The sequence below is a fragment of the Pongo abelii genome, chromosome 6 (assembly GCF_028885655.2).
Source record: "Pongo abelii isolate AG06213 chromosome 6, NHGRI_mPonAbe1-v2.0_pri, whole genome shotgun sequence".
NCBI classification, from domain to species: Eukaryota; Metazoa; Chordata; class Mammalia; order Primates; family Hominidae; genus Pongo; species Pongo abelii.
The window spans coordinates 77622359-77649101 of NC_071991.2; the positions used below are offsets into that span (position 1 = coordinate 77622359).

Below are 26743 nucleotides of genomic sequence, written 5' to 3' on the forward strand. Positions count from 1 at the left end.
GGAAAGCTTATGACTTAAGGCAAATTATGTTGAAATAAAAACTCTTTTATGATATGGATAACTGTCCTCCAAGTTAGTTTTTCATAAGGCTTACGCTTTGTAAGCGTTTGTATGTCTGTGGATTTGCCTTGGAGTAGATGTGTATGTTTATATGTAATAATTAACCAGATGACAGATAATCCTTACAGCAGGAAAGAATAATAAACAAATGCATAAACTAGCCTTCACTTAATACTTTGATTCCTAAGGCTAGTGCCTGACTGGGTTACATTACTAAATGAAGTTGGTGAGTAGGCTGGCTTGAAGGACATAGGATAGACACAAACACACTTGGGTAAGTGTAAGCAGAATTTCATAATTGGCCCATTTTAATTTATTAATTATCACTAATGGTATGTGATTAACACATGATAGAGACTACCTATTAGCCTACTTCTTTGAAGCATAATCAGATGCTAATTTAGCAATTTGTAAATTGCTTTTTCTATAAAATTGGGCAATCTTAGCAATGTCCACAGCAGGGAAGAGTACCAAAGAAATGGATGATGGCTTAGCTGACACTAATGGTTAGAAATTTGTTAATGTAAGGAAAAGTCATGAGTCTTGACTGGAGATAAAGTATGAAAATCTTGTCTAAGCTTAATTTCTCCATATGCAACACAAAAGTTTAGTTTATTAATGGCTATAATCAAGGAAAAGTCTCATGAAAATTGTGAAGGATTAAATATAAGCCTGTTGATAAGAATGATACATTAGACTTTGGGGACTCAGGGGAAAGGGTGGGAGGGGTGAGGGATAAAAGACTATACTTTGGGTATAGTGTACACTGCTCGGGTGATGGGTGCACCAAAATCTCAGAAATCACCACTAAAGAACTTATTCATGTACCAAACACCATCTGTTCCCCCAAAACCTATTGAAATAAAAAAAAAGTGTGATTAAAGTAATAAAAAATATTTATAAGCCTGTTAAATTATAAAATCATGAAACAAGAACTAAATTGGTAGCTTATATATTTAAGATAAATTAACCCACAAAATGTTTACAATGCATATTCCACCCTATTACTTTGTTCTCTGTTTTGTGCAACATTATTATGGTTGGGCAGAGCCCAGCACACAACAGGTGTTCAATAAACATTAGTTGAATAAATTAGTGAACTTCTCTTTGTAGTTGATGGTAAAACTGTGACAAGGCCAGGCATGGTGGCTCACACCTGTAATCCCACCACTTTGGGAGGCCAAGGTGGGTGGATCACTTGAGGTCAGGAGATCGAGACAAGCCTGACCAACATGGTGAAACTCCGTCTCTACTAAAAACACAAAATTAGCTGGACATGGTGGCACATGCCTGCAATTCCAGCTACTCAGGAGGCTGAGGCAGGAGAATCGCTTGAACCCAGGAGGCGGAGGTTGCAGTGAGCCGAGAACACGCTATCGCACTCCAGCCTGGGCAACAACAGCGAAACTCCATCTCAGATATAAACAGTGACAAGATAAGACTTTATGATACATAATAAAAACTATATTTGAGCATACATGTTTGTAAAAACATATTTGTGAAGCAAAAGAAATCCCCTATGTCTGAAAGTGAGGGATAAGAGAACCTCCAATTTACACTGGAGAAACCAATGCATGAGGAGTTTGGTTTGCTTAGTTACAGGCATGAGACCACAGGAACCTGAGTGGACAAGGTAATACAAATGTCTGTACAACAAGGTCAAGGTTGTGTTTAACAATGCACATGCATGATGTTTCTAAGAAAATACGTATAACTCACTATAAAAGGTCCTTTACTCGAAGAAATATTATTTATCTTTTAAAAAGATTACTATTCCATCCAGTCACACAAACACTATATTTGGTTAAAATCATGCAGCACAAAGTCCTTCCTTCGCCATTTTCTGATTTCGAGGTGTGTATCTACACAAAACCTTCTCCCTGCTGCTTGAAAAACCAGAAAGGTTATCAGCCAGTGTTCTTAACTTCACACAACACATCTGCCTGGAAGCAATTGCAGAATCACTATTTACTGAAATGCCATGTCTGGCGATGACTCAGATAGGACAATAAATGATTACAAGGAAAATTGCCATCTGCAAGATTGTTTCTCTGTAAACAAAGGCATAAAAATGAAAGCTGAACAAACAACAAACAGAAAAGAATGGGTCACAATGAAATATAATTTTTGAAGTTTTTTTTCTACCCCTTGAAGAATCACTTTATTATGGTAAAAATTCAGTTATTTTCTATATTTTCTCTAATCCATATAAAAGTTAAATACTATAAAAATAAATAAGCAAAAATGGGTATGAGAAATATGAAATAAGGTACTTAAGTTTTCAAATATCAGTTAACTCTAATTTATATCTTGGATAGATAAAAAAATTTCATTTGCAACTCAGACATTTTAACAAAAACAAAAACACTGACAATTTCATAATACCTTACCTTTCATATAGGCTTTTAAAAAACATCACATTTGATTACTGTTGGGCAAGCACAGTAAGATAACTCAGCCCACCCCCAATTTACAGGAGAGTGAAACCTAAGGGGCAGAGGCACTCAGTGACCTGCCCAAGGTCTCCCACATAGAAAGCAGTCACAATGGGAGCAGAACCCAGTCTCTTGACATCTCTGGGGACTCTGTGGTCTGGTGAACGGTTCCAATGCAAGGTGGGAGGAAACTAGACTCTGAGTTAGGGAACAGGGTGTGAAGAGAGGAGCCAAGGGCTCTGATAGGGAGCTCTGAAGGCAGGATCTTGTGCCTTCTTGTCCTGCAGACAGTTTTCATTACTCCTTTTTGCTTCCATAGGCCCCATAGATTATCTGTTTTCTTCCCTTTTCAATGGTGACATGAAATACTTCTGACTGGTGCAAAACTTTATTCTTCCCTCCGCTCCTTCAAAGCAAACACACAGTTCCCTTCATATTTTTCAAGAAGTTTTTAAGGCTAGAAACAATTTTACAAGATGCAAAAATTGTCCTTATAGTACAGCCATGCGATTTTCTTTGTTTCAAATGTAGTTTTTATTTAGAGTGAGTAAATGATAAAGGCTACGTATACATACTAATGAAGCTCTTTCAGAACTTAAAGGACTGACGTGAAAGTCATCTATATTTTAGATGAGGGGTTAGCAAATTTTTTTTGTAAAGGGTCAGATGGTAAACATTTTAGTCTTTGCAGGTCATAAGGTCTCTGTCACAACTTCACAACTCTACCATTGTAGTCACAAGCAGTCATAGAAAATATGTAAACTAATGAGTGTGGCTGTGTTCCAATAAAATTTTGTTTACAAAAACAAGTGGCAGCCTGTAGTTTTCCAGTCTGTTTTAGAGAAATATATGTCTTCCATCATTTCTGGGATAAAAAGTTGAATGATGGCCAGGCGCGGTGGCTTACGCCTGTAATCCCAGCACTTTGGGAGGCTGAAGCAGGTGGATCACTTGAGGTCTGTAATTCAAGACCAGCCTGGCCAACATGGTGAAACCATCTCTAACAAAAATACAAAAATTAGCTGGATGTGGTGGCGCGTGCCTGTAACCCTAGCTACTGGGGAGGCCGAGGCAGGAGATTTGCTTGAACCTGGGAGGCAGAGGTTGCAGTGAGCCAAGATCACACCACTGCACTCCATCCTGGGCAACAGAGTGAGACCTCGTCTCAAAAAAAAAAAAAAAAAAAAAAAAATGTTGGATGATGTTTTAGCTATATAAGGATGGGAGAAAGGAACGGTCATTAGAGTATCATCATGATCCCATTCTACTGGGTGAGGATGGTTGAGGGGAGAAATAATGCTGAAGAGTGAGCACTATGTATAAAGGAAATTGGACAGGACAGAAATTTCCAGTGATGGGAGAAGAACCAAATACCTACTTAGGTCACCCAGAGGAGGCTTGTCTGAAGGGGTTGGTGGTAGGTGGGTGATGGGGCAGACACTTGGTTCCCACTCCTTATGTAACCATAATAGGTTCATTGTCCATGCATGTGGTAAGTCAATACACTGAGTGGTATGATTTGGATGTGTGTCCCCTCCAAACCTCACGTTGAAATGTAATCTCCAATGGTGCAGGTGGGCGTGCTGGGAGGTGTTTGGGTCATGGGGACAGATCCCTCATGAAGTACCCTCCCTGTGGTAATGAGTTCTCATTCTATTAGTCCATGTGAGAGGTGGTTGTTTAAGAGTCTGGCATTTCTCTTGCTTCCACTCTTGCCATGTGATATACTGGTTTCCCTTCACCTTCTGCCATGATTGTAAGCTTCCTGGGGCCCTGACCAGAAGCAGTTGCCAGCATCATGCTTCCTGTAGAGCCTGCAGAACCCTGAGGCAAAATAAACCTCTTTTCTTTATAAATTACCCTTCTCAGGTATTCCTTTATAGCAACATAAACAGACTAATACACTGAGACACTGGGCTGCAGCAGAAAAAGAACTTTAATCTTAGGGCCACCAAATGAGGAGACATGAAGAAACCTCAAATCTGTCCCCCAGAGGAGTTCGGGGGTAGGGTTTTTAAGGGTTTTGGAGTGGGCCAAAGTGTGGAGACCACTGATTGATTGAAAACTGCAGGGTGAAGTCATGGGGCAGGGAGATGAAGAAATGGTATTCTCTTGCTGATTTGGTTCCTCTGTGGGGGTCTTTAAACTGGTTGGTGTTAGTTGTTCCACTAGAATCCAGGATCTGCTTAAGTAATTCTTCACCAAGAGCTTATGATTCTAGGGTCAGGGACACTATCTTGAACGAAAACCAGAATCCTATCTATAGGAACAATGGGGATACAAATGGTCAGTATCTGGTGTTACATAAATTTTGGTTACAAAGAAATGGGTCGGCCGGGCATGGTGGCTCACGCCTGTAATCCCAACACTTTGGGAGGCTGAGGCAGGTGGATCACCTGAGGTCGGGAGTTTGAAACCAGCCTGTCCAACATGGAGAAACTCTGTCTCTAATAAAAATGCAAAATTAGCTGGGTGTGGTAGCACATGCCTGTAATCCCAGCTACTCGGGAGGCTGTGGCAGGAGAATCACTTGAACCCGGGAGGCGGAGGTTGTGGTGAGCCGAGATCATGCCATTGCACTCCAGCCTGGGCAACAAGAGCGAAACTCCATCTCAAAAAAAAAAAAAAAAAAAGAAATGGGTCAAAGTACAGCCGGAAGAATGCTTAATTATATCTATATATTTCTGTTCAGAATTCCTGTTAACCCTGTGAGGTCACTTCCCTTATGCTTCCTTCAACATGGAGGAAATTCCATTAACATTCACCCCAGGCCTCTCTCCACTCTCCTGTCCACTGGTTGTTGCATTTGGGAGGACTTGGCTGCAAGTGGTTCTGTCCCCTTGTCAGAGGCCTTTGAACCAGTGACTATCTTGAACAGGATCTGGATAAAATGAGGCTTAGACCTGCGGGGCCACATCCCCAGGAGGTTAGACATTCTTAGTCACAGGATGGGATATGAGGTCACAAGATAAACATCACAAACACCCTGCTGATAAATGAAGATGCAGTAAAGAAGGAAGCCAAAACCAAAATGGTGATAAAAGTGGCCTCTGGTCATCCTCAATGTTCATTATATGCTAATTATAATGTATTGGCATGCTAAACAATATTCCCACCAACATCACGACTGTTTACAAATGCCATGGCAACATCCAGAAGTTACCCTATAAGGTCTAAAAGGAAGAGAAACCCTCAGTTCTGGGAAATCCCTGCCCCTTTCCTTAAAAACTCATGAATAACCCAGCCTTGTTTAGCATATAATCAATAAATAACCACAAAAATAGCCAACCAGCAGCCCTCGCAGCTGCTTTGCCTATGGGGCAGCCATTCTTTTACTCCTTTACTTGCTTGATGAAGTTTCTTTCTTCACTCTGCGGACTCACCCCAAATTCTTTCTTGCAGGAGATCTAAGAACCCTCCCCAAGATCAGGATTCGTTTCCAGTAACTTCTCCTTCCCTCTCTCTTAAGAATCAAGGAACACAGGCAGCATGTTGCTGTCTGCTCTGATCCTCCACAGAAACATCCTCCCACTTGGGGAAAAGCCTGACCAGCTCAGCATATTCTGTAACTGAGTGGAACTAGCTGACAAAAGAGCCAAGCTCTGTAAAATATTTGGAGAGGTTTATTCGGATCCAATGTGTGTGTCCGTGACCCAGGAAACAGTCTCAGGAAGTCCTGAGAAAGTGTGCCTGAGGTGGTCAGGTTACAGTTTGGTTTTATATATTTTAGAGAGAAAGAAATTACAGGCAAAGACATAAATCAATACATGTAAGGTATATATTGGTTCAGCCTAAAAATTTGGGATATCTCAAAGTAGGGGTTCTTACAAGTCATTGTTGGATTCAAAGATTTTCTGATTGGCAGTTGGTTGAAGGAGTTCAGCTTTGTCTAAAGACTAGAAGTAAATGCTTGAGTTAAGAAAAAGGGCATTGTGGAAGCCAAGGTTCTTGTTAAGTAGATGACGCCTTCAGGTAACAGCCCTGTAGAGAATATCCTAAGCGTCTCTCTTCAGACCTTAAAGGTGTCAGCCTTTCATTTCATCTCTCCTAGATCTGGGAAAGATCTAGAAAGGGAAGGAGATTCTCTACAGATGCAATTTCCCCCAGAAAAGACAGCTTTGCAGGGCCATTTCAAAATATGTCAAGGAAATATATTCTAGGGTAAAATATTTTTATTTCCTTCAGGGTCTGCTATCTGTCATGAGGTTCTATACCAGTGTCAGGTTGGAATTTGGTCTCTTATTGCTACAAAGAGTCTGTTTTGTCAGTCTTATAATCTCTCTTTTAACATTAATGCTAGTCAGTTGCTCCTAAACTCCAAAAGGGAGGGGGTATAACAAGATCTCCCGTCATAATTGGGAATTCAGTTTTTCAGGCCCAGAGGGGGTCCGTTCAGTCTGTTGTGGGGGTTTAGGATCTTACTTTAGGTTTACACACTCAATCTAATTCTGGGATTCAGATTAGGATGCCCTTTTGCTCCCTGTTATAAGCCACATTCTTCAACACCAGCTTTATAGGCAATAAAGATGAGAGTTTGGTCTCCATCTGTTCCTTTTTCCTCCCCTCAATTGGCCAGATCTCATCTGGGGAAGAGGGCTGTTATTATTGGCATGCCCTTGAGCCCAACAAGACTGGAAATGGGCTGTTGCGGACTGGGTTGGAGCCTGTCTGCATGCAAAGGGCTGTGAATACAGAAAACTGTTTTTCTTTTTCTTTTCTTTAATTAAAGATGATTTATCTAGAACTGTGTATCTGAGAATGCAATCTATGAAACACTGGTTCCAAGGGGTTCACATGGAAAAAAAAATTTCTATGGTCAAAAATGAGATAAACCTTCAGAATGCAAGTTCTCTTCCAGTTGATTTCCTAATGCACTTTAGCATCTAAGAAATTCTGCAGTGAAGTAACTTAAAAAAAATTTTTTTTCAAAGTGTATTTGACTGTGGAGCCATTTTATTCATCTGACACCTATTAAACATCTTGCAGAGCTTCATTAACACACGATGGGAAATGCTGATATAACATTTCTAAAGTTAAATTTGGTTATAAAATATATTCTTTTCATCTGACTCTTCGGAAGACTCTCTATATGGCCAAATTTATTTGCTTTTGGACATTCATTTTAGACAATGCTAACTCACACTTTTTTCCTTTCAATGTTTTTTCATGGCTGCCTTTTAATTGATGACTCCCTGTTAATGCATTTGGGGCAGACTAGCAGTATGTGACTGCATTCTGCTACACGATTCTGATTCCAGAATAGTTGATAATCTATAAAGAAGAAAAAGATAGCCAGTCACCTTGAAGACACAGGAGAAAGCCCCAGTACTTAAAAATATCTCCCCCACAAATTCCACCAATTAGAGATTCATTAGGGTTAATGAGCTCGCTTTTAAAATGCAAATACCCTCTGGGAGTGTTTGCCTATTAGTCATTCACCAAGTGAAGTAGTGGAAAGAACAGGGGAATGGCCACACCATTAACTCCTTTTCATTCTTCCGTCATACTCATTATTCTAGGCAGCCTGGCACTGTGGAAAGAGAATGGATTTGAAATCTGACAGAACTCTACCCAAATCCTTTACCAAATCTATGACCTTGTACAAGTTAATTCTCAGTGCCTCAATTTCCTCATCTGAAAAATGGGAATAATGATACTTACTAAGGCTGTTATAAAGATTAAATAGGAAAACATATTAGACACTAACTGCAGAGAAGGATGGGAAGCCGGGGTAAGGTCTTGGTTTCGATTGCTATTCTGTCTTTGCATGTAGCATTATCGATATGCTCGTTTAGCATCAGAGAATCTATGGACTGAATGTGTGTGTCCTCCCCGATCCCTGTAAAATTCGTATATTGAAACCTAATCCCCAATGTGTTGGTAGTAAGAGGTGGAGCTTTTGGGAGGTCATGAGGTCATGAGGGTGGAGCCCTCACAAGTGATTAGTGCCCTTAGAAGGGGCTGAAGAGAGCTGGGTTGTCCCCTTCTGCCATGTGAAAATGAAGCAAGAAGATACCTTCTACGAACCAAAAAGCGCGCCCTCATCAGACTCCAAACCTGCCAGCATCTTGATCTTGGACTTCTCAAATTCCAGAACTGCGAGAAATAAATTTCTGTTGTTTGTAAGCCACGCAGTTTATGGTATTTTATTACAGTAGCCCAAACAAACTAAGACAGAGAGGATGAGAGGGGAAGGCCAATACATGTAATCTTATTAAATGCTCTGGCAGCATTGTGAGGTAGGCTTTATTGCATTCATTTAACAGAGGCAGACCTGGTACTAAAACCCAAGTCTGTTGACAATGACAAATTATTCCATAATATCATGGTGCTTCCCATTACTTATCAAAGCTTGAGTTAAGTTATCCAATTCAGTTTTAAACACATTACATTTAAATCTCTTCCAATTCAGCTTCGTTTCCCCTCCTACTTTTTCTAATTCTGTCCATTTAATCCCTGTCTGTTTTCCACCATAATGAAGAAAAGAGGAATACAGAGAAAACAAAAGTACTAATTGGTTAAGACATGGCTTGCCCAGGAGCCTGGTCAGGATTCTGTTGACAACTGTTATAACCTCAAAGGAAAATGAGCCAAGAATGGGAACAGCTAAGCCATAGAGGAAGGAATGCAGTTAGCAAACAAATATAGGAAAGGGTACAAGCTGACTGTGAATTAAAGAAAAGCAAATTAAAATGGCACAGAGCATGTAATAAATTAGCATACCAAAATTATTAACACCCAAAATTGGCAAAGGAAAGAATTGGCACATGCAAAGTGAATGCTCAATAAACATCTGTTGATTTGACTGTAGGTGGGAGAAGGACAGTAAGAAAGAAAATGCTGCATACACACTCACTAAGAGCTAATAAAAAGAATTATAAATGATTGCTAAAATATAAAGAAAGTTTCAAACTAAGGGTTCACCAGAACAGGTAGTCTACGTTAAAATACATTAGTGTGAATTTTCATACATATTTCTATACAAGTTTTAGGCACCATGTTAGATTTTAAATGTGATTGCTATTCAAATCATACAGCTCAAAAACATGCTTACTACTTTAAAAGCATTGGGCCACACTGAATAGTTAAGCATGCTTAATCTGGAAAGTAAGAACACCAACAAATCTAAATGAGGTCATATCCACCGGTCAGTCCTACTGGCCTGCTCTTAATTAACTTGTCTTGGGCTTCACTGATGTCCTTAGTTCTGAGTTTTGTTACTTTGTAGCTATGGGGTAATAATTTTTCTGGAAGATCTTGACGGAACCCCAAAACATCAATTTAGCCGTTCAACACTTTGTTAAAACAATTCTTACTTCCAGGCTGGAAGACTAGAAACTGAAAAGGCCAAATTAATTTTGTATATGTACATTTGTACAATATTGTATTATGCCATACAAATCTGCATCTTGAAAGATTTTTTGTTGTTGCTGCTGTTAATATCTTTCCCATGTCAGAGTAAATTTACATACTGCTCGAAGCATAAGTTGGGTCAACCATTCCTCAGCCTGAATCCCAAAATACTGCCAATAGAAAGCTCTACAAAGGGCTGTTCTCAGCATTCCACTGACAACAGGCTCTACAGGCTCTGCTGAGAACAAACAGGACAGCCATAAAAAAAATATTTTTGGTGTGTACAGCTTAAAGCCTAAATATGTAAATAGAAAATAAAATATGCTCCAGCTGGGCACAGTGACTGTCACCTGTAATCCCAGCACTTTGGGAGGCTGAGGCGGGTGGATCACCTGAGGTGAGGAGTTTGAGACCAGTCTGGCCAACATGGTGAAACCCCATGTCTACTAAAAGTACAAAAATTAGAGGTGTGGTGGTGTGGGCCTCTGGTCCCAGCTACTTGGGGGCTGAGACAGGAGGAGTGCTTGAGCCCGGGAGGCGGAGGTTGCAGTGAGCCAAGATTGCCCTACTGCACTCCAGCCTGGACAGCAGAGCAAGTGAGATTCTATATCAAAAAAACAAAAAATGAAAAAATGTCACTTGCAAATCACAGATCATGTAATAATCAGAAGCAAAGAACACATGTTAGAGATGGCACAATGTGATAACTAGATGAAGACAGTTCAGTTTCAAAATGCAGAAGCTGGTTGGTTTTATTAAAGATGTCACACACGTCATTCAACTATACATGATGAACGTGAGAAATTACTGCCCTAATTAGGATCACAATTTGCTATGCCATACTTAAAATGTTCATATCAGGAAAGAGATTTGGTCCCTTTAAGAATTCAGGTAAGCCTAAACACTACAAGGCCAGAGGGAGGAAGTTCTAACCTGTTCACTGGCCCACTGATTAGAAGCAGACACACAGCAATAGTGAATCACCATTAGGAGCCTGAGAAGAAGGGCCTGAGTGGGCCTGAATCCAAGTTTAGGGTTATAAACTCACGGCTCCCTTCCTTTACTATATTTATGAGACTTTTAGTTGGGCTACAATATGCAGACAGAATAAAGTGAAAATCATAGGCTGGCATGGGATAGATGTGCCCCCCGAAAGCAAGGTGCTATTAGTAGCAGGGAACAGAGTTTTCATCTGCATAAACACAGATAAATCCTGGGATGTCTAGTTACCAGTAGGGCAGTGCCTCTCACATTCCGGTGTACACAAGAATTCCCTGGGGTACAAATTCCTGAGTCTCACAAGAGAGGCTGACTTGAAGAGTCTGGTGAAAGGCCTAAGAATCAAAATATCCCAGATATTCTAATGCAAGTGGTACATGGACAACACTTTGAGAAACACTGAAGCAGACAGAGAGCCTTAAACAGTGGACAGACTATTATCTGCCTACTTTTTACAGTCACTGTCTCCTCCTTCCCTTCATCAATTCTGCCCACATTCTAATATGTAAAGAATAAATAACTCCGTATGAAGATTGCGGCTCACTAAGTAAATGTTCCCAAAGGAAATGAAAGCAGAGTCTCAAAGAAATATTTGAACATACACCCACGTTCACAGTAGCACCATGCACAATAGTCAACGGTGGAAGCAACCCTAGTCTTCATTGACAGATGAATGAATTAAAAAATGTAGTATAAACATATAGTAGAATATTATTTTGCTTGAAGGGGAAATTGATACATGCTACAACATGGATGAAACTTGAAGACATTGCTAAGTAAAATAAGCCAGTCACAAGACAAATACTGTATGATTCTACTTATATGAGATACCTAAAGTAGTCAGATTCATAGAAACAGAAAACAGAATGGTGGTTTCCAGGGTCTGTGGGGAGGGGAGAAGGGGTGTTTTGTTTAATGAGTACAGAGTTTCAGTTTTAGTTCTAGAGATCTGTTGTACAACAATGCGAATGTACTTATCACAAATAAACTATATACTCAAAAATAGTTTAAGATGGCAAATATTACATTGGTTTTATTACTAGTAATTAAAAAATTTAAGAAATAAGATGTTTTTCTCTATTTAAAACAATAAATTGGTACTTTTTCAATTTGTTTTAGTTTTGTTGTAACAATTGTTTTCATACAGATGTTATAATAAGTCTCTACTCCATATTCACGTTGTTATTTTAATAAATAGGTATTTAAAGGGAAAAGGAAAGTCATCTGAGGGAAATGTGTTTTTTTTTCTCTCTGCCGTAGAATTGCTTATGGCTCAATAAAAAGCCTTACTACCTGGCTACAAGAAATAGTTTGACCACCTGCCCAGCTACTATGCCTTGCAGCAAAAAAAATAATAACCAGTATCAGAGGAACACACTTTGACCACTTTGTATTAGTACAGTAATGTTATTTTTGTTGATGTATATCTGCAAGTTTGCTTGTATGTATTTCACCAGTACTGACAATGTTAGTGATACTGCATATCAATATGCTTGACTCTAAAAAAATGTAAACTGCTGGTTACAAAAATAGAGATTTTTAAGTAGATGAAGAAATTTAAAATATAAAGTATTAGGCGACAGATGAAGCACAATTACTGATTATGGAGAATTTCAGGGCTAATATGTATAACCTTCAATGATCTAGAGCAAAATACCTAGATTTCCTCTGAAGATGGGACATTTTTCAATCTTCTTAAGTCTTGATGTCACTAGAATGGGAAGAGGAGGTTGCTGAAAATGAAATTCAAGTGTTTGGTGGGGAGAGGTTTGATATCAACAAATGTTCTAAGTCCCCACCCCCACCAACTCCCCAACCCCTTTACCTGACTGCTGGCTTTGCTTCCTGTAGAAATCACAGAAAATCTGAGGAGTTGAGAAAAGGAAAAGGAGAGTCACCAGGTAGGAGGCAGTGGACAAATCAGACATTGAGAGCCTGCTACTGGTAGATCCTAATCTAACAGCTTGAAAACCCTGACCTCAGGAATTCCAAAATAGGATGATACTATAAAATCAGAAATATAGAAAGGTATAAAAGCAAGAACTCATTAAGAAGGAAGAAGCACTGGGTGACAGTGAGCAAGTGGCATGGCTAAATAGTATGAGAATAAATAGTATGAGAACCTGCTTGATTATAGAGTAAAATGTGATGATAGAGAAGGGACCACTCTTAGCCTAAAATATTCCCCAACCCAGATTTCAACCAGCTAACAATACGTACTCAATCTTCATGCTTCAGCTTCAACACAAATACCTCAAGACTACCCCAATAAAACCCATGTCTGCTTTACAAGTTATATGTTCTCCTTCTTCTCCAAACCACTTCACACATATGCAATCACTTAATTACACGCACTCCCTTTTTTAATAGTTGTTGTTCCCACTAGACTATCAGTTACACGAGGACAATAATGTGTCTATTTGCCACAGTATTCTCAGCATCTGGTAAAGTGACTGGCACCAAGTAGGCTCTGACTAAATGGCTGTTTCCTGACTGGTGCATTGCGGCAAACATGGTATGATCAAGAGAGAGTGGCAATAGTTTCAGAAAAATTTAAGTTTCTGATGAAACTATGGTTTAGGTGAAGGAAATTTAAGAGGATACACTTTGGTAACAGGAAATAAGCTTATTAATAGCACTTTGACCTGGGTGAAAGGCAGAAGCTGAACAAAAGGCTTAAGGAGAGATCTACAATCACAACTCTAATGTGAAATTTGGACAGGATTTCTACAATAAGGACAGAGTAGCTCAGCTATAAGATACTTGGAAATACTTCCCAGAAGTTTGCAAGGGTAGAAGAAACAGGGCAAGGAGTCAATAGTGACTTTGAAGCTGCATTAGAAAAACTGATAGGTCTCTGGTATTCTGTGGACAAGACAATATGGGAGAAAGGAGAAAGAGAAGAGATATTACTGGGTTCTGCATAGTTACAATGGAGTTTGAGGTAAATAACATGAAATATAAAAGTTGGCTGAGACTCCAAAGGAATTTTGATAAAGTAATTTTATTTATCATATTGTATTCAATGCTGTATTTTAAAGTTTACTAATATGTATTTGATTAATTTAAAACACCTATTTTTTTCAAAGCAGTACTATACTAGAAACACATGGCAACAAACTTGCAATATTTTTTTTAATTCCTCTAAAAATAACAGTACTGTTTAAAAACATCTGGAGTCATTTCAGATTGTAAAGAAGGAATCACTAATATCAAGACTGGTTAAAGAGTAAAAATATTTACTCCTTTAAAGTTATGAAAATCATATATGGTTTATACACTTTAAACCTGTATTTCTAATTACCAACAAATTCCACAGTACTGCTTGGTTTCATAAATTAGATATTCTTGAAATTAGACTTACTTCATTAAATCCTCATCATATATTTATATCATCATGACTCAGTGTTTTCGAATAAGTTCAGCAGTTTTCTAGGGGGCAGGTTTAGTGAAATTAGAATTCAAGTGGACATGTGCCTTATTGCAAAACAGATTTTTAAAATTCTAATCTCTAATAAGTTGTTTTAAGGCTTGGAGGAGTAGCATGGAAAAAAAGAGAAACATATTAACTAACCAGCTGTTTTATGCAAAGTTGTCTAAGAGTAGCAGCTTCACTCAAATCAACTTGTCTCAGTCAAATCCCTTCTCTTCTCCCACTCCCATGCTTTAACCACATCCGGACTTAAAATGAGGCAAACCTTCCTCCTCCTATGGCTGTCAGGTTCTCTCTTCACCCTGTGAGAAAGCATATCAATCCCAGTGAGAGCAAGGCGTCTGGAAACCAGAGCACAGTGGCAACAGGGAGAGCCTTTCAATCTAAGGCAAGAGCAAAGTATTTCTCTTCTCCACTAAGCTGATAATAAATTCAGTGGGCAATAATACAAATTATAATAACAATAAAGATTACAGGTATTATGTAAAAAATATTTCTCTGAACAAGGCTTACGGGGGGTGGGAGGGAATACTGAATGTTTACTCTTCTGTAAAGCATCAGCTGATCTGTACACTACGCATCTACCTCCCTATCTCATAGCAAAATTAGTAAATGATGACGGTTGACATTTTCAGTAATGTAACAAACAGGAGTTGTGCACCATCTGATAGACTGCAATGAAAAGAACACATAATTATTGTGATATTCCTAGCAAAAATTCCTGAATCATAACCTGCATCTAATTGCAAAACATGTCAGACAAACTCAAATTGAGGGATATTTTACAAAATAATTAGCTTGTAATTTTCAAAAATGTCTAGATATTGAAGGTCAAGGAAACACTGAGGAACCATTCAAGATGGAGGGAAATTAAAGAGACATCACAAGTAAATGCAACATGTGATTCTAGACTGGATCCTTTTGCTGTAAAGGACATCACTGGGACAAAACATAAATGTAGGAGATGCCCTTGCTTTTAGGAAATGCACACTCAAGTATTGGGAAGTAATGAGACACCATATTGTCAATTTACTCTCAAAAGATTTCAGAAAAACAAAAAGCACTTTGTACTGTTTTTGTGACCTTTAAGTTTGAAATTATTTCAAAATAAAAAATAAATGAGAGGATTAGTTAGGATGTTTAGAATACATGAATATGATACATAGATAGGTACGGAGATAAATATATTGAAAGATACATCTCACAAGTTCCTTTAACTCACCAACTAAAATGGAACTAATCCTTTACCCCTTTCACCTTCTCCTCCTACGTACTCTTTGTGTCAAGGAAGAAAAAGCATCACCAACTGTCCTGCTCCCTCTTCCTCCCTCACTCCCCACATCATGTCAGTCAGCTAGCTGGCTCTTTTGTATGCTGGCCTCCACGTTCAGCTTTCTAAAGCCACTGACTCTACTCAAGTTAGGCTACCATGATTTCTGTGATTTCTACAAGTGGCCACGCAACCAATCTCCCTTCCTCTACTTGTTCTCTTTCCTTCAATCCATTCTCCTACTCTTTCTTAACACAGATCTGGCCTTTGCCCCATCCCACAATTATTTTACAGCCCCTATTGTGCTTAGGATAAAGGTCAAATCCCTTTTCATGGCTTGTAAGTCCAGGATGATCAGTCCCCTGACCAACTCTCTCATCCCTTTTCATCCCTTCGGCTCCATCTCTACACTCCAATCATAAAACAACTTTCAGATCCTCAAATCTGCTTCCTTTCAGGTGTGCTATTCTGTGTGTCCTGAACATTCTTCCCCATTCCATGTCACTTCTTTCCACTGAACACACAATCAATATTGAAGAAATATTCAATTTAATGAGTAAATGAATGATTGACTTCTTAAAAGTCTTACTGCATTTCTCCCAAACCACTGTTCAGAAAGTTTTCATTCTATCACAACTTTTTACCATACCCAGATTCACTTCTTATATAAAATTCTATGCCTACTTGATTTATTGGTGTCTTTTTCTCTTAACCTGCTAAAATCTTAAGGACTGATATCAGATTCTTTAGACACTTGGAAATGACCATACAGGAAAAGTTCTCCACAAATACTACACATGCCACGAAATCTCCAACACAGTTCAGACAATTAGGGAACCTTTCTAAGAAGGAAGGGCAGAAACTAATGTAAAACATATTCAGATGATACGGTAATATGTAACTAGGTTGGTCTTGTTTATTTTCTGATATAGCACTTTTCCTCAAAAGATTTTAAGTAGGCCAGGCGCGGTGGCTCACGCCTGTAATCCCAGCACTTTGGGAGGCCGAGGCGGGCGAATCACAAGGTCAGGAGATCGAGACCATCCTGGCTAACACAGTGAAACCCCGTCTCTACTTAAAAAAAAAAATACAAAAAATTAGCCGGGCATGCTGGCAGGCGCCTGTAGCCCCAGCTACTTGGGAGGCTGAGGCAGGAGAATGGCGTGAACCTGGGAGGCGGAGCTTGCAGTGAGCCAAGATTGCGCCACTGCACTCCAGCCTGGGCGACAGAGCAAGACTCTGTCTCAAAAAAAAAAAAAAAGAGAGAGATTTTAAGTAGAAAATTTTAAGTCCTGGAAATCAAAATTTCCTTGAAAATTTCATGAAAGGGGACAAACTCCTTATAATAAGCTCTTTCCAATAACTTTATTAAGTAGGAATGATTTTGCTGATTTAATAATTGAAGAAAATAACAAAAGAGAGTTTAAAAAGTTCCCAGCATCACAAAACTCCTAAATAGCAGAGCCATATTTAAACTAAAGTCTGTCTAGAGTCAAGATCCACACTTCTAATACAATTATAAAAGAAAACAATTCACTCAAAATTTTCTTCATAAGCAATATCCACCTTCAGAATGGCATACATCAGTTTGCCATAGGCAAACTGGATCCATTTATCATCTTTAATTTCTTCCTTAATTCTTTAATTTCTTCTTTATCTTTAATTTCATCTCCTTTTGGTGAATGTACTGAATTAGAGTAGACAGCATACCGTGTCAGTTTTTGGTCTTATTTTGCTTAACCAGAAGTAGGGTATACTGATCATTTTATAACATTATACAAAACAAACTGAATTACCGCGTGTAACAGGGTGCCTATGAAAACAGTTTTTTGTTGCTAGTTTTTAAGTATTCTGCTGGTGTAATTTTTTCTGGCTTTGGTGCTTTGTTTCTACTTTCTTTTAAGGACTTGGAACCAGTTTTACACCTCTCTAATGAAAGCACATCAGTTTACCTCTATAATTCCCAATAGTTCGTTTTAAGCTACAAATCTTGGTAGTTAAGACCTGGAAGCAGCCTTTGAGATTATTTTGGCTACTGCCCTTCATCCTCGTTTCCAAACCCATTTTATAAGTGAAATCTGAATACAGTGTCCTGATTGTCCATTCTGATTCTCACTTCCCAGCCTCGTAGCTCAACAAACACCCAAAGACACAAACTGTGCAGCATCTGAATTTCTCTTTTAAAAAAAAAACAAAAAAACTTCTATTCTATTCTACAAAAGATAGGATTCTCAAGTTGTCATATTCCAATTCTACAGTCATGAGAAATAATTAATTCCTTTGATTTTGATAAGAGAAAAAATGTATTTTAATAAACAACAGCCCTGGCTTACAGACTATTTTGAGCAAGTTACAACTATCCGTAATTGATCTGACCTAGTTTCAATTTACAAACTTAGACAAGATGGGTGCAACCAGCCTGTCTCTTACAAGGATTAAATGAGACCCTAGATAGTCTCTTCCTAAAAATCAGCAAAACCACCATCTCAAAAGAAGACAGTTAATCTCTAGATCAGACTTTGCCAGTGAGTATGTGGGTCCACATAACAGATTATACACTAGGTTGGGCGCAGTGCCTCATGCCTGTAATCCCAGCGCTTTGGGAGGCTGAGGGAGGAAGATTACCTGAAGTCAGGCGTTCGAGACCAGCCTGGCCAACATGGCAAAACCCCGTCTCTATAAAAAATACAAAAATATTAGCTGGGTGTGGTGGCGTGCATCTGTAGTCCCAGCTACTTGGGACGCTAAGGCAGGAGACTCGCTTGAACTCAGAGGTTGCAGTGAGTCAAGATCATGCCACTGCACTCCAACCTGGGTGACAGAAAGAGACTCCGCCTCAAAAAAAAAAAAAAAGAGAGAGAGAGGTTATACACAAGACATTCTGCTATTGTTGCGGCTTGTAGGCACAGAGGGTCAATAACGTGGATTAACTAGGATTAAAGTATTATTTTCTGATTACATTTGTGGTTCAAGTTTATAGGTATTTAAAACTATCCTTAGGATTAAACAAACAAACAAAAAAACCCTACACTTTAAAATGAATAAAAAAGAAAATAAAACAAATTTTAAAAATTGAAAGTAAGCTGAGAAAAAATTATTTTATTATCTATGCAATAGCATGTAGATACACGACTTAGACACATTTTCTTATCTCTGAGGAAAAAGATGAGATAAGACAACCCCTGACACAAATACTGGTGTCTCACATGCACACATGTATGAAGGCATTCAGATGAATACATGCTATAAGAAGGAAGAGAATCACTAGAGTGATCCAAAAGAACAGAAAAGTATATGAGAATATGTGAGAAGAAAATTCGAGAGGAAAACTGAAAGATTTTTATTTTTTCCCTTATTTATCTTAAAGTTTATTTTCCATTAGTATTTCAAAAAATTATTCCCAAGCTATTGTATTCTTAAAAAAAATAGAAAAGCAAAATAGAGAACAGATAATAAAAAGAGAAGTTTTTAAAAATGAAAGAATGGAAAAAGTATAGAGTAGTATAATGGGTAAATAATGTGGTTTTCGTAACTACTTTTCCTAATGTAATGATAGATTATTTTTACATTCTATAACTTCATTAGTTTTATGTTTAACTTTGTGACTTGCTGCTTCATTCAAAATACAAGGCCAGAGAAAACAGTTGAGAATTGATAAAAATGAGTACCTCAGTGCATTAAAAGAACAGATCAGAATTCTACATTTCTATTTTTTAATATTTTTCAAGGTTACCATTTTTCTATTTCTTTATTCTATATATTAATTTCTCCCTCTCTGAAATTATGAATTAAATGTTCACAGACCCAAAAGTATTATAGGAGAAAAACTGTTAACATTAATAAGAGCTTGTTAAAAGGATGAATACAAAATTAATATAGAAGATACAATAGCTTTCATATAACGAAATTATAATGGAAAGAAAATATCTCATTCCCAGTAGTCACAAAATATAAAATATTCACAAATTAAATTTTTTAATTTTAAGAATAAAGCTATAAAACTTTACTGCAAGAATAAACCTATAAAACTTTACTGAATGCATTTCATAAAAAATAATTAAATAAATGGAGAATAATTTCTGGATAGGGTTATAAACATATAACTATGTCATTTTTTTCCACATTAATGTAAAGAAAATGCCAGCAATGCAATTTCATAAGAACTCCAGTGATTTTTCCAGAATGCAGCAGTATATTTTAAATTTCTACTAGGAAAAAAAGAAAGAGGAGCAAGAATAACCAGATTATTTTTTAAAAAGAATAAGGTCAGGAGGGGAAGCTGTGCCCTATATACTATTAAATTGTTTTTAGTATAAATTCATTAAAACAAAAATGAACTGGAAAGAAGGCAGATCAAGGACACAGAACACTCAGCTTCTAGGATTCTAAGATATAAAAGAATTTAGTTCATCCAGTTCATGTCAACAAAATGTTATTGAATGTTTATGCATCAGGTACTGTGCCAGCAGGAAAGTAAACAGGTGTAAGCTTTCTAGAAGGCAATTTGGCAATATGTATCAAGAACTTTTGAAGAATGTATAAGCTTTTAGCTGGTAAATCCACTTCTAGGATTTATTCTAAGGAATGGTCAGAAATTTCCTCAAATATTTACAGAAAGATGTTTATTACAGGGTTATTTCTAATGGTGAAAACCTGGCAAAAATGATGGGTAATTAATAAGTTAATTGTGATATATCCCTACAATGGAATATTACATAGCAATTAACATTATGTTTTAAAACATATTAATGCATAAACACACAATAGAATATCATATAACAGTGAGAATAACAAACTACAAGTGCATGGAACAATATGGATAAATCTCACAAACATCATCATCTTTAGTGAAAGAAGTGAGATACAGAAAATGTACACACTATATGATTCTATTTACATACATTTCATATATGTAAAACAATCTGTGCTGTTAGAAGTCAGGATTGCTTTGGAAGTTGGATGAAGTGACTGAAAGGAGTGGGTTGGGAGGAGATTCTAGGATTCTGCAATTTCTTTTCCTTGATTTGGACACTAATGACATTTTGGGAAAAGTTATCAAACTTATCATTTGTGCATGTTTCTGCATGTATGCTATTCATCAATAAAAAGTTTTTAAAAATTAATGACTTGGAAAAAGAAAGTCCCTAATATTAAAGTAGGAAAAAAATCAAGCTATAAAATATCTGTGCATAAAATACAGTTCCAGTTTTGTAAATAAAAGAATAGCATAGGAAAATCGCTAGAATGAAAGGAGGTCACTGGGGGCACAGTCTGTGGGGGTAGTTGGGAGGGATAGAGGAGCCAGTAGGAAATGGGGAAATACTCCTGTGGTCTCTCATAGGAATCATTTATAAGGAGAGCTTAGTTTGAAGAAGAGAGATGGGAGTGGTTAGAGGATGTGTGTAGTAAATGGCAATGGTTATAAGACAGGAACACTGGAACCTGTTTAAGTTCTGAAAGCAAAGAGTCAACAGAGAGGGAAATGTACAGGAAATATACAGAAAAAGAACAATAATGCCCCTTGGCAGGCCAGTAAGTGTATAAACAAATAAGCAGACTCAGAAAAGGGGCCAGCAAGTTTTGACTACTGTATGTACACAAAGCAGTTCTTGTTTGTAGAGCTTGGCAAATTAATATATTAAGAAACTTGGGCCGGGCACAGTGGTTTATGTCTGTTATCCCGACACTTTGGGAGACAGAGGCTGGCGGATCAATTGAGTTCGAGAGTTTGAGACCAGCCTGGGCAACATGGTGAAATTCCGTCTCTACAAAAAATACAAAAATTAGCCAGGTGTGGTGGTGTGCACCTGTAGTCCCAGCTATTCTGGAGGCTGAGGTGGGAGGATCACTTGAGCACAGGAGGTGGAGGTTGCAGTGAGCTGAGATTGTGCCACTGCACTACAGCCTAGATGGCAGAGTGAGACCCTGTCTCAAGAATAAATAAATAAAGTAAAATAAAGGAAATAAAGGAAAAGAAAATTAAGAGGAAAAAAATGGGGCTGGGCATGGTGGCTCATGCCTGTAATTTCAGTACTTTAAAGTGGGAGGATGGTCTTAGTACTTTGGGAAACCAAAGTGGGAGGATCACTTAAGGTCAAGATTTTGAGACCAGACTGGGGAACATAGTGAGACTCCATCTGTAGAAACCTTTTTTTTGTAAATTAGCTGGATGTGGTGATGCACACCTGTAGTCCCAGCTACTTGGGGAGGCTGAAAAGGGAGAATTGCTTGAGCCCAGAAGTTCGAGGCTGTAGTCGTCTATGATTGTAGTACTGCATTCTAGCCTGGGTAACAGAGCTAGACTGTCTCTTTTAAAAAAAAAAAAAAAGATTTTCCTTCCTGTTTATATCAATTTTTACATTTTCATGAGGCCTTCACATCATCCTATTATCTGGATTAGGTTAATTCTTTAAAAATTTGAGCCAGAAGATAACCTATCTCTCACTTCAAAATACTTCAGAGGAAAATAATGACCAGGGCAAATGAAGCCTAGGAGAAGTATAGAAATATAGAAATAGAAATGGTGGCAAGTAGCATTTCTACCATATGATAGCTGTGTGACCTTAGGCAAATTATTTAACCTCACTGTGCCTGAGTTTCCCTATCTGAAAAATGATGAAGATAATAATAGATTGATAAGAGGTTTACGTGAGATCATCCATATAAAATGCTTAGCCTAACATGTGGCATAGAGGAAACCCTTAATAAGTATAAATTGCTATTATCATTTATTTTTATTTTTATTTAGAAGTGGAGTTTCTAAGATGTCTTCAAACCTAGAAACACCAAAACAAAACAAAAAAGAACACAATAGGTAACGAAGCAGCAGCCCCTAATTCACAATAAATAATCTCAACAAAGAATATGCTCTCAACTTTTTATTTGGAAAAACATTAGGCTGAGTGTGGTGGCTCACACCTAAAATCCCAGCACTTTGGGAGGCCAATGTAGGAGGATCACTTGAGGCCATGAGTTTGAAACTACTTTGGGCAACATAGCGAGACCTCATCTCTACAAAAATAAAAAAAATCAGCCAGTTGTGGTGGCACGCGCCTGTAGCCCTAGCTGCTCAGGAGGCTAAGTTGAGATGATCACTTGCACTCAGAAGGTTGAAACTGCATTGAGCTGTGATCGCACCCCTGCACTCCAGCATGGGTGACAAGACCTGCCTTAAAAAAAAAAGAAAAGAATGAAAAAAAAAAAGAAAAACTTTAAATCTACAGAAAATTTGAAAGAACAGTACAATGAACACTCTAGACTGTTCACCTTTACCTATATTCATCAGTTGTTAAATTTTGCCATATTTACGCTCTCTCTCTCTCTGTCTCTCTCTCTCTCTCTCTCTCACACACACACACACACACACACACACACACACACAACCGGTTTTGGAGAAGCCAAGATGATGGCTGGTTGGCTCACTGTGTAGAAGAGCATACTCCACCTATTTGTCATATATACAAAAAGCCTTTTTCAGAGAACCTAATATTGCATAAGACATACAATGTCATAATATTAAAGTTGCAATAATTGTGATGATCAATAGAGAGTAACACTGATAGTGAACAAGAAGATATTTTTTTGCAATGCCCCCCTTGGGAAGGATAAAGAGTCTCAGAGTTTTATGTTTAAGTCTTTTAATAAGGAGAGAGCAAAGGCTTTCATGAGCAGGCCAGGAAGCCTAACACAGCTATATCAGGGTTAGAGTTAGATATGTTACTGAATGAAGTTACTGGTAAAGGATTTCCAGAAACAGCCCTGTGTACACGGGTATTTCCCCCTTAACTATATTGAATAGGAGCATTTAAATAAAGGTTCCCCACTCCCTTTTACAAATTTTAAACATCCAGATTATCACGAGTATCTGGAAGTGGATCAGAAAATCAAAAGGATGCATATTTTGTCTCAAAGAATTACATATGTGAACATTTACTCTACAGATATTAGACTGAACAATATAAATTTTTCTCTAGGTTAAAAAGCCAAATACTGGCAATTTTATATATATACATTTGCTCATTTGCTCATGTATCAAATGACATAAATATAAGAATATTAACTGTAGTTTTTCTTTTTCTTTTTTTTTTTTTTTTTTTTTTTTTTTTTTTGAGACAGAGTCTTGCACTGTCTCCCAGGCTGGAGTGCAGTGGTTCAATCTCAGCTCACTGCAACCTCCACCTCCCAGGTTCAAGTGATTCTCCTGCCTCATCCTCCCAAGTAGCTGGGATTACAGGCACCCACCACCACACCCAGCTAACTTTTTGTATTTTTAGTAGAGATAGGGTTTCACCATGTTGGCCAGGCTGGTCTTGAACTCCTGACCTTGTGATTTGCCCGCCTCAGCCACCCAAAGTGCTGGAATAACAAGCATGAGCCACCACGCCCAGCCTGTAGTATTGTTTTTACAAGTGGAAGTCTGGAAATGATCTAAATGGCTAGACAGGAGATCAGTAAATAAAGTATGGTATAGCCATATAATACAATACTAATTGTCAAAGAAAAAATTAAAAAGCTGCATACCACCTTGAAAATTTCTTAAGATACATTGTTATGTGAAAAAAGTATGGTGCAAAACTAGTTGGCACAGTAAGCTACCTTTTGCATAAAAGCATGGAGGAGGGTAAAAAGATACATCTGCATTTGCTCATGTAGACATAAACTCTGAAAGAATACATAAGAGATTAATAGTAGTAGTTTACTTTTGGAGGACGACGAACTGTGTGGATCGAAGACAGATGTTGGAGGAAGACTTTTCAGTGTATTCCTTTTCGTATATTTTTTAGCCATTTATATGTATTATCTAGTCAAAAAGAATTTAAGATTTTCAACATTTAGATAGGGTGATCAGAAATTGGAAAATGATTCTTCCTGTGCCTTCTGTCTACAACAATACAAGGTTAAACTGTAATCATCTCTATGAAATTTAGTTTCAAGTGTTTGCAGAGTAACCATTATTATAGATTTAATTATAAAGATTGATTATTTTTTGGCATGCTGTCTTTGTTTCACATTAGAGAATACAATATCTAAAAGGCCTTTTCAAAAGAAACATTTTGTGATACAAATTCTTTAGTCATATAATTGCAAAAACAACACTGAAAATTCCTGTGTGCCCTTTACCTGGTTTTCCCCATGGTTACTATTCCTAAACCCTGGCTACCACTAATCTGCTCTCCATCTGTATAATCCTGTCACTTGAGAATACTATATAAACGGATTTATAAAGTATGTAATATTTTGAGATTAGCGTTTAACAATTACTTTTTGCACTCTCAATCCCCATATTTCATTCTCATATTTTTATTTCTTTTTTAGAGATGTGGTCTTGTCATGTTTCCCAAGCTGCTTTCGAATTCCTGGGCTCAACTGATCATTCTGCTTTAGCCTCTCAAGTAGCTGGAACTACAGGTGTATGCCACTGTGCCTGGTTCCATATGTCTTGTTTTGTTTTGTTTTTTAAGTCAGGTTTATTGAGGGAAATTTACATACTATAAAACTTACCCTTTTCATAGTGTGCAGTTCTATGATTTTTTAAAATAGTTTTGTTTCGGTATAATTAGTGTATAACAAATTACACATTTTCAAGTATCAAATTTGATGAGTTTATATATATTTGTGAAGGCATCATCACAACCTACATAATGATCCATCACCCCTGAAAAGTTTCCTTGTACTACTTTGTAACCCATTTTTCCAACATTATACACTCATTCCCAGGCAACCACTTTGCTTTCCATTACTATAGGTTCACATTTTCTAGATTTGTATTTAAATGGAATCACATAGTATATTTTTTCATTTCTCCTGAGTAAAGACCTAGAAGTAGAACAGCTGCGTCATATAGTAGGTATATGTTACCTCCTTTACAAACAGCCAAACTTCCAAAATGACTGTACCATTTTATATTCCCACCAGCAATATGTGCAATTCCAATTTCTCCATATCCTCACCAACATTTGGTATGGTCAGTCTTTGTAATTTTAGCCTTTCTAGTGGGTGTAGTAGTGTATTAGTCCATTCTCATGCTGCTATGAAGAAATACCTGAGACTGGGTAATTTATAGAGGTTTAATTGACTCACAGTTCTGCATGGCTGGGGAGGGCTTGAAACTTACAATCATGGCGGAAGGCATCTCTTCCAAGGGTGGCAGGAAAGAGAATGAGAGACAGCAGGGAAAATGCCAGACACTTATAAAACCATCAGATCTCATGAGAACTCGCTCACTATCATGAGAACAGCATGGTGGAAACTGCCCCCATGATTCAATTACCTCCCACTGGGTCCCTCCCAGGACACATGTGATTATGGGGATTACAATTCAAGGTGAGATTTGGGTAGAGACACAGCCAAACCATATCAAGTAGTATCTCATTGCAGTATTAATTTACCTTTCCCTAATAACTACTGATGCTGAGCATCTTTTCATGCGCTTATTTGAACAGACAGAAGCCATACTGAAATGGATCAAAAGAAAGCATGAATGGTGAAGAAGGAATGAGCTCAAATCACTCTTTGGAAAATTTTGGCAGTGAAAATGGAAGAAACACATATGATAGTGAACTTAAAGAGGGTTTCTTGGCTATGGGGAAGGACCAGTAGAGGAGATTAAAAGAACAAGAGAAAGACATGAAATAATTGATGAAGAAAGGTTAGAGAAGAAATGGGATGAGAATGTGATAAGGATACAGGTTACCTTTGCGAGGAAGAGACAGAAAGTGAGATGGAAATTAGGTGAAGAAATACATTTTGAGATGGTGGCCAGGGAAACTCAAGGGCTTTGCTCAACCTTCCTGGCAAAATTGGGGAGGAGCTTATCTATTAATAGAAGGAACTGGGCCTGCGGCTTGAGAAGGATGACAGGAGTTGAAATTGGTGCTATGAGAAAGTGGTGGATTGGGAATCAAACAGAGATAAGTGGTGGGATTATCAAACAGCTTTAAGAGCACTCACAAAGAATCTACGTTAGTAAAATTTAGTATTTGCTTGTATTCCCTTTCCTTGGTTGTCAAGAGTTCCCAAAAAAAGGACATAAATGGGTCAAACAGTTCCATAACTATACTACCTCACAACACTTTTACATTCTCAAGCTCTCTCTCTCTCCCTTTCTTTTTTGAGACTTACAACCTGTTTGGTATGTAGAACAGGTTCCACTCTATACATGAAGAAACAGAAAGTGAGATAATGGCTTTCCTA

At 37.8% G+C, this 26743-nt stretch overlaps 1 protein-coding gene across 4 annotated transcripts in view; it reads right to left on the reverse strand.

Annotated features, from left to right (window-relative positions):
• The window catches only part of UMAD1 (UBAP1-MVB12-associated (UMA) domain containing 1), a 301427-nt gene that overhangs the window by 140928 nt on the left and 133756 nt on the right, over positions 1-26743 (reverse strand). The window lies entirely within an intron of this gene.